The 13,000-nt window shown below is 42.3% G+C and overlaps 1 protein-coding gene across 2 annotated transcripts in view; it reads right to left on the bottom strand.

The window, feature by feature from the left end:
• The window catches only part of LOC311287137 (galactose-specific lectin nattectin-like), a 127,712-nt gene that overhangs the window by 12,340 nt on the left and 102,372 nt on the right, over positions 1-13,000 (bottom strand). Inside the window, exon 1 of one of the 2 annotated variants that reach the window (XM_084403761.1) lies at positions 7,150-7,285. The exons of the other annotated variant lie outside the window; for it this stretch is intronic. The gene's annotated coding sequence lies outside the window, so the exon portion shown is untranslated. Of the gene's footprint in view, positions 1-7,149; positions 7,286-13,000 lie in introns of those variants that run through there. 2 annotated transcript variants of the gene reach the window in all.

Raw genomic sequence — 13,000 nt, 5'->3', positions numbered from 1 at the left:
ATCTTGTTCCTCCTAACTTTGAATTTTTTAATACCCCTCGTCCTACAGGGCGAGGAGGAGGTCTTGTGACGGTTTTTAGAAATAACTGGCAATGCAGATTATTGACTACTGTCAGCCCCAATAACTTTGAGGTTCAATTGATTCTTCTGAATTCCTCTAATTCTGTACTGATTATTTTAATCTACCGACCACCGGCATCAAACAACAATGACTTTATTGAAGAATTTGCTGACTTTTTGGGAGATATTCTTACTAAATACGACAGCATTCTACTTTTGGGCGATTTCAATATTCATGTCTGCTGTGCAGATAATGCCTTAGCAAAGGATTTTTTAAATCTTATATCTTCACTAAACTTTGTACAATGGGTAAATGGCCCCACTCACTGTCTTGGTCATACATTAGATTTGATACTGACTTATGGTTTATCTGTTGCTGATGTTGTCACTAGTGACATTTCCTTTTCCGATCATAAACCAGTGCTGTTCTCTACTATTCTCCCTTTTTTACCCAGTACCAAACCAGCTCAAGCATGCTGGTCTCGTACTCTGACTGCACAATCCTGTAATGCATTTTCTAAAATGTATCTGGAAGAACATCAACCTCTCACCTCAGACTCTGTTCCATCTCACTTGAGTGTTGATGATCAAGTGCAACGGTTCAACAATAGATGTCATAATATCTTAGATGTTATCGCACCTCAAAAGCTCATTAATCGGAAATGCAAATCCCAACCATGGATAAATAATGAAATTCGGGAACTCAGACAGCAATGTCGTCAGTGTGAACGAAAGTGGAAGAAGGATAGGCTACAGATATCATTTGAAATGCTGAAGGCCTCGTTACACAATTTTCAAAAGGCTACCAAAACTGCCAAAACGAAATATTTATCAGACATCATAGCCCAAAATTCATACTGTCCTAGAATTTTATTTTCAACGATAGATTCAGTCTTAAATCCCCCGATGCAGATATTTCCAGAGGTTTCATTTTCATTATGTGAAAACTTTCTTAATTATTTCCTAGATAAAGGTAAAGACGCACGGGTTCAATTATCTACAATGCCAAATTCTATTCCAGACCCAATATTATTCACTACCCAATGGAGCAATTTTGAACTAGTCTCTTTACAGACATGCAAAGAAATCGCTCTAAAATTAAAAAACACCTTTTCTCCCCACGATGTTTTGCCCTCACGATTCATAAAACAAATTTTTGACACCATTGGTTCTGATCTAGTATTAATAATAAACAACTGCTTTTTGAATGGGACAGTTCCTAACTGCTTTAAACTAGCTTCAGTATCACCGATCCCTAAGAAGCCCTCGCCTGATCCTTCAGCTTACTCAAACTTTCGACCAATCTCCAACCTGCCGTTTTTATCCAAAATTTTAGAAAAAATTGTATTTACGCAGCTACAAAACTACTTGAATAGCAACGGTATTTCAGATATCTTTCAGTCTGGTTTTAAAATTTTACATAGCACAGAGACTGCCCTTTTGAAAGTTTTTAATGACATCTTAATGTCCACTGATGCTGGTAACACCATGGCCCTAATAATGTTAGATCTCAGCTCTGCATTTGATTTTGTTGATCATGGTATCCTCCTGTATCGCTTGGAGCACTACATCGGTTTAAGAGGCACTGTACTCGACTGGTTTCGGTCCTTCTTGTCTAACAGAAGATTCTCTGTAAATATAGGGAAGCATTCTTCAACTGTAGCACATGTTATATGTGGTGTCCCCCAGGGCTCAACTTTAGCACCGTTGCTGTTTTCATTGTACATGTTACCCATAGGTTCTATATTTAGAAGATTTGGAGTTTCTTATCATTGCTATGCCGACGACACGCAGCTTTATATACCATTTAAGCGCAATGACAGGTCTGCCATAAATCAACTGATGGAATGCCTTCAAGAATTGAAAGCATGGCTCAATAATAACTTTCTCCACTTGAATGACAACAAAACTCAAATAGTCCTGTTTGGGCCATCTGAGAATAATGATTTGAGCAATGTTGACTTGGGTTCTCTCACTCCATATCGGTCGTTTTCTGCAAAGAATCTGGGTTTTATATTGGATAGTGGACTAAAATTGAACAAACAAACTAACACAGTTGTCAGTTCCAGTTTTTACCACCTCAGGAGATTAGCCAAAGTTAAACCATTCCTTAACAAGAACAGTTTTGAGATCGTAATTCATGCTTTTATTTCATCACGGATTGATTACTGTAATTCACTGTATCAAGGGCTGCCGGCTTCATCTATCCACCGGCTTCAACTGGTTCAAAATGCAGCTGCCCGTCTGCTTACAGGCATTCGCAAACGGGATCACATCACGCCTACACTACGTTCACTGCACTGGCTACCTGTCCAGTATCGCATTAAATTTAAAGTTTTGCTGTTTGTGTATAAATCATTAAACAATCTTGCTCCTCAGTACCTTACCGAGTTGGTTACGGAACACAAACCACCCAGACTGCTCAGATCACAGACCAACTATCTGCTACGAGTACCCAGATCCAGATTGAAATGCAGGGGCGACAGAGCCTTCGCAATAGCTGGCCCCAGGTTATGGAACAATTTACCATTACACATCAAAACAGCGTCCACTATGTTGGAATTTAGAAATCTTTTAAAAACCTATTTGTATTCTTGTGCGTTTAATGTCTTGTGAAAGTGATTGTGATTTCTTGTGATTTTAATTCTATGGGATGGACCTAGATATATCTTGTACAGCACTTTGGTCAACCAAGGTTGTTTTAAATGTGCTCTATAAATAAACTAAACTTGAAACTTGAACTTGAACTTTTCTTTGAAGCCTATGTAGTTTTCTATCTTTGAAAATTACATATTAATACTGTATTAATGAGACCAGGCTGGAATGTTTTAGTTAAGTTGCAGAACACACATGGTAAAAGTTTGTGATTTCAAAAATGTTTAAGCAGTAGCAAAGGATACGGTAAGAGTCTGGTAATACAATAGAAATAAACAAGGCTTCCTTTTTCAGCACAGTTGCACTATACTTACTGAGTAAATTGTCATGTTTTCCTTGGTAACGCTGCAGGACATACGAGGTAAAAAATTGTGACTATATGGAAAAGGGAATGATCAGGTTATATGGTACAATTCCAGTAATACCATGGAAATAAACAAGGCTTCATTTTACAGTACAGTTGCACTTTACTTACTGAGTAAATTGTAAAAACATCTGCAAGAACATACCCAGTATTTAAGATGTGCCATTACATTAGGGAAAACTGTTCCTGCGGGGTAGAAAATCGTGCAGGCCATTCTCTTGATATCAGTATGTTCACTTTTTTTTTTTCAGGGCCCAGATGCCACTGAGGACTTCAACATTCACATGAGTCTCAGTACGTGAACATTGTAAAGTGAAAATCTTGGAAATGAAAGGTATGTACAATGTTTTTAGGAAAGGTCTCTGTCTTTGAAGTGTTTTTTTGGCATTTGTTGTGTATCTTTGGATTATGTTGTGTTGTAAATAAATCCAAACAATTTAAAAGCCATTCTTTTTTAAATCTCCTCATTTACAGTATTGTGCAAGGTTGCTCAGAATGATAGGGGCCTGATAGCTCCTAATAGGGCCGTTAGGGGAGGTTCTTTGTCTTTCTCAGGTGTGAAAAGCTTACATATTAATGAGCTCCCGCATAAAGCTTTTTCACACAAAACACGACAATATATTGTCTTATCTGAATGAGCAGTCAGGGTGATTTTCACATAGTTTTGCAGCAAATATTCTAGTCTATGTCATACAATTTTCAAAAGTCTTGTGAAGAAATAATCAGTATGGGTTTCATGGCCTTATTTCAGTGAGAATTTTTTTTTTTGTATTTTCAAAAACCATGCATAAATGTCATTATCTCAAATCTACAAACTTTTACATACATGCTGCTGATATATTATTGTAGCAGTTTGTGCTGAATACAGTGTAATTAGACTTTAGCCATGAAAATGTCACAAGTAACAGAAATAACCAGAAATGTCAGAGCATGTCAGAACACCTCCAGGGCCCAGAAAACAGCTCAGACCTCAGAGGGTTAAGAAATCATGTTCATTTCAAATACTTATATCACTGACAACAGTAGTATGGCTAGGATATTGTCATTTAAAAAGTGGACTTGCAGCCCTCAACTGATGTTGATGTTGTCATTTTGTGTTTTGGCCTGACGCGCCTCCCTCCATCTATCTACCAATAACAAAGTCAGTAGTGTTTCGGGATCCGGGTTGCCAGCTTTGCTCTAACGTACCCTAACTCTAGTCTTGGCCAACTCTAGTCTTGCTTGGCCAACTTTTACTTGATGTCAATGGACATTTCATATATTCATGACAGTCGAACAAAGTTATGCATGTTCGTGCAAAGTAACGTAACATTAGCTCACATGGACGTATGCTAACATTAGCAATGCATTATAGGAGCCCGTTTCTCTGTCATTATGCTGAGACGCTGAGGAAAACAACATTAGCACGCCCATTATGGCAATTTGAAACTTAATTGAGACAGAAGCCTAACTTTACCTCAGAAAAAAATATTCGTCATTCGTTCTTCACGTACAGTATATCGTGGACTAAGTTACTCATGCTTCAAGTTGACCTGTATGACCATTGAAGCAGCCTACGTTTCTGCTGAATCCTGCAGCTTATCTGGCAACCTCGAGTCAGGGGGTAGGGGGAGGGGATACACCGCTCTACAGTATTTTTAAAGTGATTTCAGTACCAGTTTTGGCCACAATCCTACATACGGTTCCTTTAAGTGTCAATTTACAGGAGATCTGAAGACATCAGCATAATAAATGAGGTGAAAACAGGAACTATTGTCATGAAATAAAGAGTGTTTTCAGCAGATCTGTTAATATTGATGAGCCTCAGACTATCAACACTCATTCAACAAGCCATTCAGGATCATCAGCAGATCATCTCACTTTATTCTGAGTGTTTGCTGTTAGAAACACATTATTTGAGTCAGGATACATGATAAAAGCCTGTAAAACTGCTCTACTGAAAGACAATACTCTTATTTCTCAAACTATAACATGGATAAAAACATCAATAACACAAAACAATGACACTCATCTTCCTCAACCACTACAGATTACAGCAGCATAATGTCCAAATCAATCTAAATATATAGTTTGATCTTATAATAACTAAATTAATCACTACACAGTGAATTTGAGATCCGGAAATCAACACCAATGTACTTAATTTCAACACTTTAAATGTGTAAATATGGGAACAACCCTCAAAATGTTAGTTCGACACTTTCAAGAGTGTTGCCTCTCGCAACACCGACACAGAGTTACAACATGAACACTAAGAGAGTGAAATATGAACACCTATTCTGCATTACCTACTTTAAAGAACTGTAAAATACACTGACAAATCATGTAATCTGAAGAAAAAAAAAATCACTTTGAAATAAACACATCACTTTATATTACTCTTTAAAAACTTTATTTCAAAACAATCCAGAAATTTAAATTGTAGGCTAACCTTAGTCTGGGATCATAAAAGTGGCTTTCTCAATTAAATTAATAACATTTTATATGCGCAGAAACTGAAAATGATCAGATAAAGATCACCACAAAGCACTATTGTTCCTAGACTAAAACACTATTCATATTTATTAGTATTGATTTAATGTCTCACGTGGCTCATCATAGGCTCAATGTAAAACATTTAGCAGTATCTTTTCCTCTAATAAATCATTGCTATGCATTTAAAATTAGTTTAATATTATATATCTATTAAAATTACAGCTTAACATTTAGATTTTTAAATCATTTTAATCAAACACTGGTGAAACAACCACTTATGTCTATGGTGACTTAATAGCTAGGACTGTAGCTAGTTGAGAATAGGTGACCACTGGCGCATCGGTAAGAATACAATCCAATGCTCTAATGCTCTTCAATGGATTCATTGACAGCCAGCAGATGATTATCTGTCTTCGTGAGTATATAGTATGATGCAATAAGTAAAGCTACTAAATGGTAGCCTAATTACTACAACTTTCCCTTCAAGTAACTTTAGCTGCTTATATAACCAAATAATATACCAGATAGCACACATATTAGCTAATAACTATACAATGTCAGGTGAGTCCACACATAAACACACTAGTAGTGTAATTAAAATAGCCCCACATCATCACATAGCCTTCACCATACCTAGAGATTGGCATGGTTTTATTTCAGTTAGCCTAAAAGCTAGTTTGATTTGCATTGAGAGATGATCTTATGGAAAGTACTCCATGCCAATCTCGAGGTACGGTGAAGGCTATGTGATGATGTGGGGCTATTTTAATTCCAAAGGCCAAGGGAACTTTATCAGGATGCATAGTATCCTGGATCCATGAAGTAACTGGCCTTTAAAAATAAAAATCTGCCTGCATCTATGGGAATTTAACATAAGGGTGTCCAAACTTATGCACCCTGTATTTTAAGGAAGAACATTTATTTATTTACGATACTGTTAGAAATGTATTTTCTCTATCTCAGCTTTGTCCATAAAAAAGGCTCTGTCTTGTACAGTGAAAAGGCTTTGCTTGCAAATTCCTTTTGTATGTATGTAAGGCAACATCTGTTTTACATTAGAGAGGACCCTTAGATTGTGAAGGAGAAGGGCTCTCGTTCTTTTCCATAAATGGTATAGAAAAGCTTTCGGACCACAAGGCTCAGAAGGAAACTTTACCGGATATTTACCATTTATAGGACTGTTATATAAGTATATCTGATATGATATGATATCATGGATCTTTTCATTGGTTAAGATTGTGATACTCCCTATACATTTTCAGTATATATTCTTTGTTCAGAATACTGGAAGCTGAGCTATTTTTCTGAGCTTCCCAGCGCTGGTTTTCTTTCTTTCTTTTTGTTTTATTCATTCATTACCTAAATAAAGGACAGAGAGAAAAAGCCACTTTGTGTTGGAATTTCTTTATATTCTGACAGATAAATTATTTATTCACAAAGAAATTTGGTGTCCTTAAATTTTTTAAATTAAGGCATTAAGGCATTATTCAATTTCCAAAGGAGGTTTTTTTATTCCTCTCTTTAGTCAACTTTAGCATGGGTGTCTAAACGTATGCATAGCACTGTATATGTAAACATTAAGACCAGGGTACTCACATGTCTCTGAACGCACACATGCACAGATAACGGCACAGAAGACAACTATGCACTTCAGAAATATCTACGATGTGCTGCCCGTGGTCACTCTCTCACTACTAACTCAAAACGAAACCTTCTTCTTCTTCTTCTTCTTCATCTTCTTTTTTGGATTTTTACAGCAGCTGGCATCCTTTGAGTTGCATTACTGCCACCTTTCGGTTTTATTTATCCTTTTTTTTTTTCATTCATACTAAATCCGCCTATCTAATCCAGTTATCCTCAAAAAAACAAATAACCATTTCCTACCCTCCGCACTCTCTCCATACCCCAATAAACTTTTTAATGTATTTTCTACCCGTCCTATTTTTTTTAACTGTGTTATCATTTCTCTTCTTTCCTGTGCAAATTTCCTGCATGTTGTAAGAATATGTTCTACTCTTTCAGCTTCCTGACAATGCTTACACATTCCTGTAGGATGTTTTCCTATAATTAACAGTGTACCGTTAAGATTGCTATGCCCAATTCTCAGTCTGCTTATTATCACCTGCTCTTTCCTCTTTGTTCCCCTACTTCTTGATATACATACTTTGCTTTGAATTTAATGTAAATGTCTCCCTTTTATTGCATTATCCCAGCTCTGTTGCTTTATACTTCTCCACACCTTTCCCCTCTAATCTCCTTTTTTAACTGCTTCTTTTGCCACCTTATCCGCTTTCTCATTTCCCTGAATTCCAGAGTGTGCAGGGACCCACAGAAATATGTCATTTTTCCCCTGTCTAACGAGTCTTGAGTTCACAAATAACACTTCATAAAAATGTCTAGATGACTTTTAGTTACACCTGTCTTCATGCTTATAAGAGCTGCCACAGAGTCACTATATATTAAGATTTCCTTCTCACTAATATGTCCATTCCAACGCCATCAATATGGCAAACAGTTCAACTGATTCAGGCCAATCAAACAACAATTACACCCGTTAGGTCATTATATAAACAGGCATTAAAAGTAATGGACCAGAAACCTGTAAGATGGCACCATTGCCTCATTCTAAGGAAGCATAATGTTTAGAGTTTTGACAATTTTGTAAATTATTAATTTCTAAACCTACTTTTTAAATGTGTTGACAACCTTGCACCAGAAATATTCTGTCAACTAGTAGTGAAACAAAAGAGCGGAATAAGAACTAGAGGCACAATAAGTGGAAACTGTACAGCCGCAAAACGTAGAACAACATTTGGTCAGACATCATTTTCAGTAAAAGGCATAAAATTGTGGAAAACATTAACAGAGCTCAAGGTTTTTAATGCACATTTACAGCAATGGCTGAAACTGAAACAATTGTGTGAACACTGACTGTACAGGATACAACACAACGCATACAAACATAAAGTTTCGTGATTTTGTATTGTTAAATGTGTCTAGATTTCTACTTCTATTTAAGCCCATATCTTATTGCATGTATAGGATGTATTTATTGTATGTATTTTAATAGTTATAATCTTTTAAATTCAATACTCTGTAATTTCTGTTTTAATTTTACAAGCCTAACCAGGGACAGGGTTTGCAAATTAGTCATGACTATATAAACCTGCATGCATGGCATCTACTTTGTATTCTTTATAAATCAATGTTCAATGCATTTGTCCCTGTTAAATAAACAATAAATAAATAGTGTAACTGTTGAAATATAAATGTGCTGAAGTGCTTGAATGTTCCTAACATGAATGTTATTCAGCATCATGAATGAATGAAGAATAAACACCAACCTCTTTGTTCTTCAGGATCTTCAGTGTGTTTCATTCTGCAGGGTTCTGGATCACTCATGTTCTCACTGTCCTCTTTAATAAACTCAGTCTTTGCAGATTTCAGCTCTTCCTGATGCTCTGATGCTCGTCTTCACTTGTAGCTGATGGGAATTTACAGCATTTATTGGAGAATTGCAGTGGGAGGAGCTTCACTGATGACAAATTTACAGGAGATCTAATAAATGAGGTGAAAACAGGAACTATTGTCATGAAATAACGTCTCGGTTACGGATGTAACCCTCGTTCCCTGAGTGGGAACGGAGACGTTACGTCGGATGACGACGATTGGGGTTTCGCTTAGAAGCCTATCACCTTCGAGTATATAAAACGAGCCAATGGCAATGAAATGCCATGGGTCTGCGGAATTTGCATAGCGTATCTCCGCCCACCGCAGGGGGTATAAAGGAAGTACGCTGGCATAATGCAGATATGTCTTCGCTGAGGAGCCGAGACTGAACTCAGGCGTTTTTCAGCGGTACAGCGGAAGTGGCAGGAAGACGTAACGTCTCCGTTCCCACTCAGGGAACGAGGGTTACATCCGTAACCGAGACGTTCCCTTTCGTGGTCACTCCGAGTTACGTCGGATGACGACGATTGGGGTTCCAGTCTAATCACGCCACCTCGGCTGTCTTCCAGTGCCCTGCGTAAGTCTGAGCTCCCTGTTGTGAGACTAGCACGAACGAAGGAGTCCTACTTAACACAGGGATACCAAGGTACACTGGGAAGCATATCTCCAGAGAGAAATATGCAATTATGCCCAGCCATTGATGGGGGGGACTTAGAATACACATATGACCCAGAGGGATGCATATGGAAAATCACTGGGGTGTCCAGCCGCAGGTGGAATTTTAAACCCCAGGGGTGGCAAGGTGGCTTGCCAAGGGAAAGACACACGCTCACAAGGAGACTTACAGTGGAATACACATGTGGGGGTCGCCCAGAGGGGGAACCATGCACATGGAGGCACCTAGTCAAGCGCAAAAGCTGCGTTATGGCAGAATGGCATAAGTCAGGCGTTGACGTCACCAGTGCTGGAGGAAACTCAGAGCTTATCAGACTCACCTGAGAAGAAAATCGCACGTATCCCGTCCGTGGAGAGGAATGGCGAGCAAGCGAAGACACCTGAGCAGAATCTAGCACCGGCTGGTTGAAGCGAGTACATGAGAAGAAACTGGCTCTACGCGGAGATTATAGAATCTCGCGAATGTGTTGGGTGTCACCCAGCCTGCAGCTCTACAAATGTCTGTTAGCGAGGCGCCATGCGCTAGAGCCCAAGAGGAAGCCACACTACGAGTGGAGTGGGCTTTCACACCAAGGGGGCATTGACGGCCTTGCTGCTGGTATGCCAAAGCAATGGTATCCACTAACCAGAGTGATAACTTTTGCTTTGAGAGAGCCTTTCCCTTCAGCTTCCCACCATAACAGACAAAGAGCTGGTCTGAGGTCCTGAAACACCGCGTTCTGTCTACGTAAGCACGAAGGGCGCGTACTGGACAGAGCAGTGCCAAGGCTGGGTCTGCCTCCTCCAAGGGCAGCGCTTGCAGGTTCACTACCTGCTCGAAAGGGTGTGGTAGGAACCATGGGCACGTATCCAAGCCGGGGTCTCAGGATCACGTGAGAGTTAGCCGGCCCGAATTCCAGGCACGCTTCGTCAACCGAAAATGCCTGCAGGTCCCCTACCCTCTTGATGGAGGCCAATGCAACCAGGAGCGCTGTCTTCATTGACAGGAACTTAAGCTCCACTGATTGTAAAGGCTCAATGGAGCACTCTGCAGGGCAGTTAGAACCACTGAGAGGTCCCAAGAGGGTACGAGGGGAGGACGAGGAGGATTTAGTCTCCTCGCTCCCCTCAGGAACCTGACGATCAGGTCGTGCTTCCCCAAAGACTTACCATCAACTGCTTTGTGATGTGCGGCAATGGCGGCAACATACACTTTCAGGGTGGAGGGAGACAGCCTTCGCTCCAACCCTTCTTGCAGGAAGGAAAGCACGACACTGATGGGGCATTTCGTGGGTTCTTGATGTTTAGAAGAACACCAGTTGACAAAGAGGTTCCACTTCAACGCATAGGCATGTCTCGTGGACGATGCTCTAGCGGAAGTGATGGTAGCCACCACCGCAGGTGGTAGGGTACTCAAACCTGCCTCGTCCCGTCCAGGAGCCACACGTGGAGGTTCCAAAGATCGGGACGAGGGTGCCAAAGGGTGCCCCGTCCCTGAGAAAGGAGGTCCTTCCTCAGAGGAATTGGCCAGGGAGGTGCTGTCGCGAGGAGTACTAGTTCGGAGAACCAGGTCCGGTTGTGCCAATACGGGGCAACCAAAATGACCTGCTCCTCGTCCTCCCTGATCTTGCGCAAGGTCTGCGCAAGAAGGCTCACTGGGGGAAACGCATACTTGCGAAGGCCCCGCGGCCAGCTGTGCGCCAGTGCATCCGTGCCGAGCGTGCCCTCGGTCAGGGAATAAAACAGGTCGCAATGGGACGAGTTGTGGGAGGCAAACAGGTCTACCTGTGCGTCGCCGAACTGATCCCAAATCAGCTGGACCGTCTGGGGATGGAGTCGCCATTCTCCAGCGAGAGGCCGAACTCGAGACAGCTCGTCGGCCGCCTGGTTCAGGTGTCCCGGGATATAAATGGCTCGAAGCGACCTCAGATGCTTCTGACTCCATATGAGGAGGTGGCGAGCGAGTTGCGACATACGGCGGGAGCGTAGACCACCCTGATGGTTGATGTACGCTACTGTTGCGGTATTGTCTGATCGGACTAGTACGTGCTGACCCCTGAGCAGCGCATGGAAGCAGTGCAGGGCGAGACATACAGCCAGCAACTCGAGGCAATAGACATGCCAAAGGCGCTGGGGTCCTGTCCAGGAGCCCGCGGCAGCATGACCATTGCACATGGCGCCCCAGCCCGTGGTGGAGGCATCTGTTGATACAACAACATGCCGGGAAACTCGTTCTAAGGGCACTCCGGCCCGTAGAAAATTGAGGTTCGTCCACGGGGTGAAGGTCTGACGGCAGGCTGGAGTCACTGGGACTCGGAGCGTGCCGTGTTGCCATGCCCACCTCGGGACTCGATCGCGAAGCCAAAGCTGAAGCGGTCTCATATGAAGCAATCCCAGCGGCGTTACTGCGGCTGCGGATGCCATATGCCCCAGGAGCCTCTGAAAAGTTTCAGTGGAACCGCACTCTTGCCCTCGAACTGACGAAGACAAGTCAGCAGTGACTGCGCGCGCTCGCTCGTAAGCTGCGCACACATGGCGACCGAGTCGACCTCCATACCGAGAAAAGAGATCCTCTGCACGGGGCAGAGTTTGCTCTTCTCCCAGTTGACCCGAAGGCCCAGACGAGCTAGGTGCCGGAGCACTAGGTTCCTGTGTTCGCAAACCTGGTCTCGAGAGTGAGCTAGGATCAGCCAGTCGTCGAGATAGTTCAGGATGCGAACCCCGTGTTCCCGGAGGGGAACAAGGGCTGCCTCGACGACCTTCGTAAAGACGCGAGGAGACAGGGTTAGCCCGAAAGGGAGAACCGCGTACTGGTATGCCTGCCCCTCGAAAGCAAACCGTAGAAACGGTCTGTGTCGAGGTAAAATGGAGACATGGAAGTAGGCGTCCTTCAGGTCGATCGCTGCAAACCAATCCTGCGGCCGCACACACTGGAGGATGTGTTTGGCCGTTAGCATCTTGAACGGCAGCCTGTGAAGGGAGCGGTTCAAGACGCGCAGGTTGAGGATTGGCCGTAACCCACCGGACTTCTTGGGTACAATGAAGTAAGGGCTGTAGAAGCCGGACTTCATCTCGGCTGGAGGGACAATCTCGATCGCACCCTTCGCCAGTAGGGTGGCGACCTCCGCTCTCATGACAGGGGCATTGCCACCGACCATAGTGAAGCGGACTCCCCTGAAGCGGGGAGGAGATCTCGCGAACTGAATCGCGTAGCCGAGCCTGATGGTTCTCGCGACCCAGCGGGACAGTCTGGGAAGCTCTAGCCAGGCCTCCAGAAAGTGCACCAGCGGGGTCATACGAACCACAGACGTACCGTCGGTGGGGCAGCGAGGCGGAATGACCG

Source organism: Rutilus rutilus (assembly GCF_951802725.1).
Source record: "Rutilus rutilus genome assembly, chromosome: 1".
Classification (NCBI taxonomy): Eukaryota; Metazoa; Chordata; class Actinopteri; order Cypriniformes; family Leuciscidae; genus Rutilus; species Rutilus rutilus.
The sequence above is the reverse complement of the archived record's forward strand: the minus strand, read 5'-3'. Positions and strand labels throughout refer to the sequence as shown.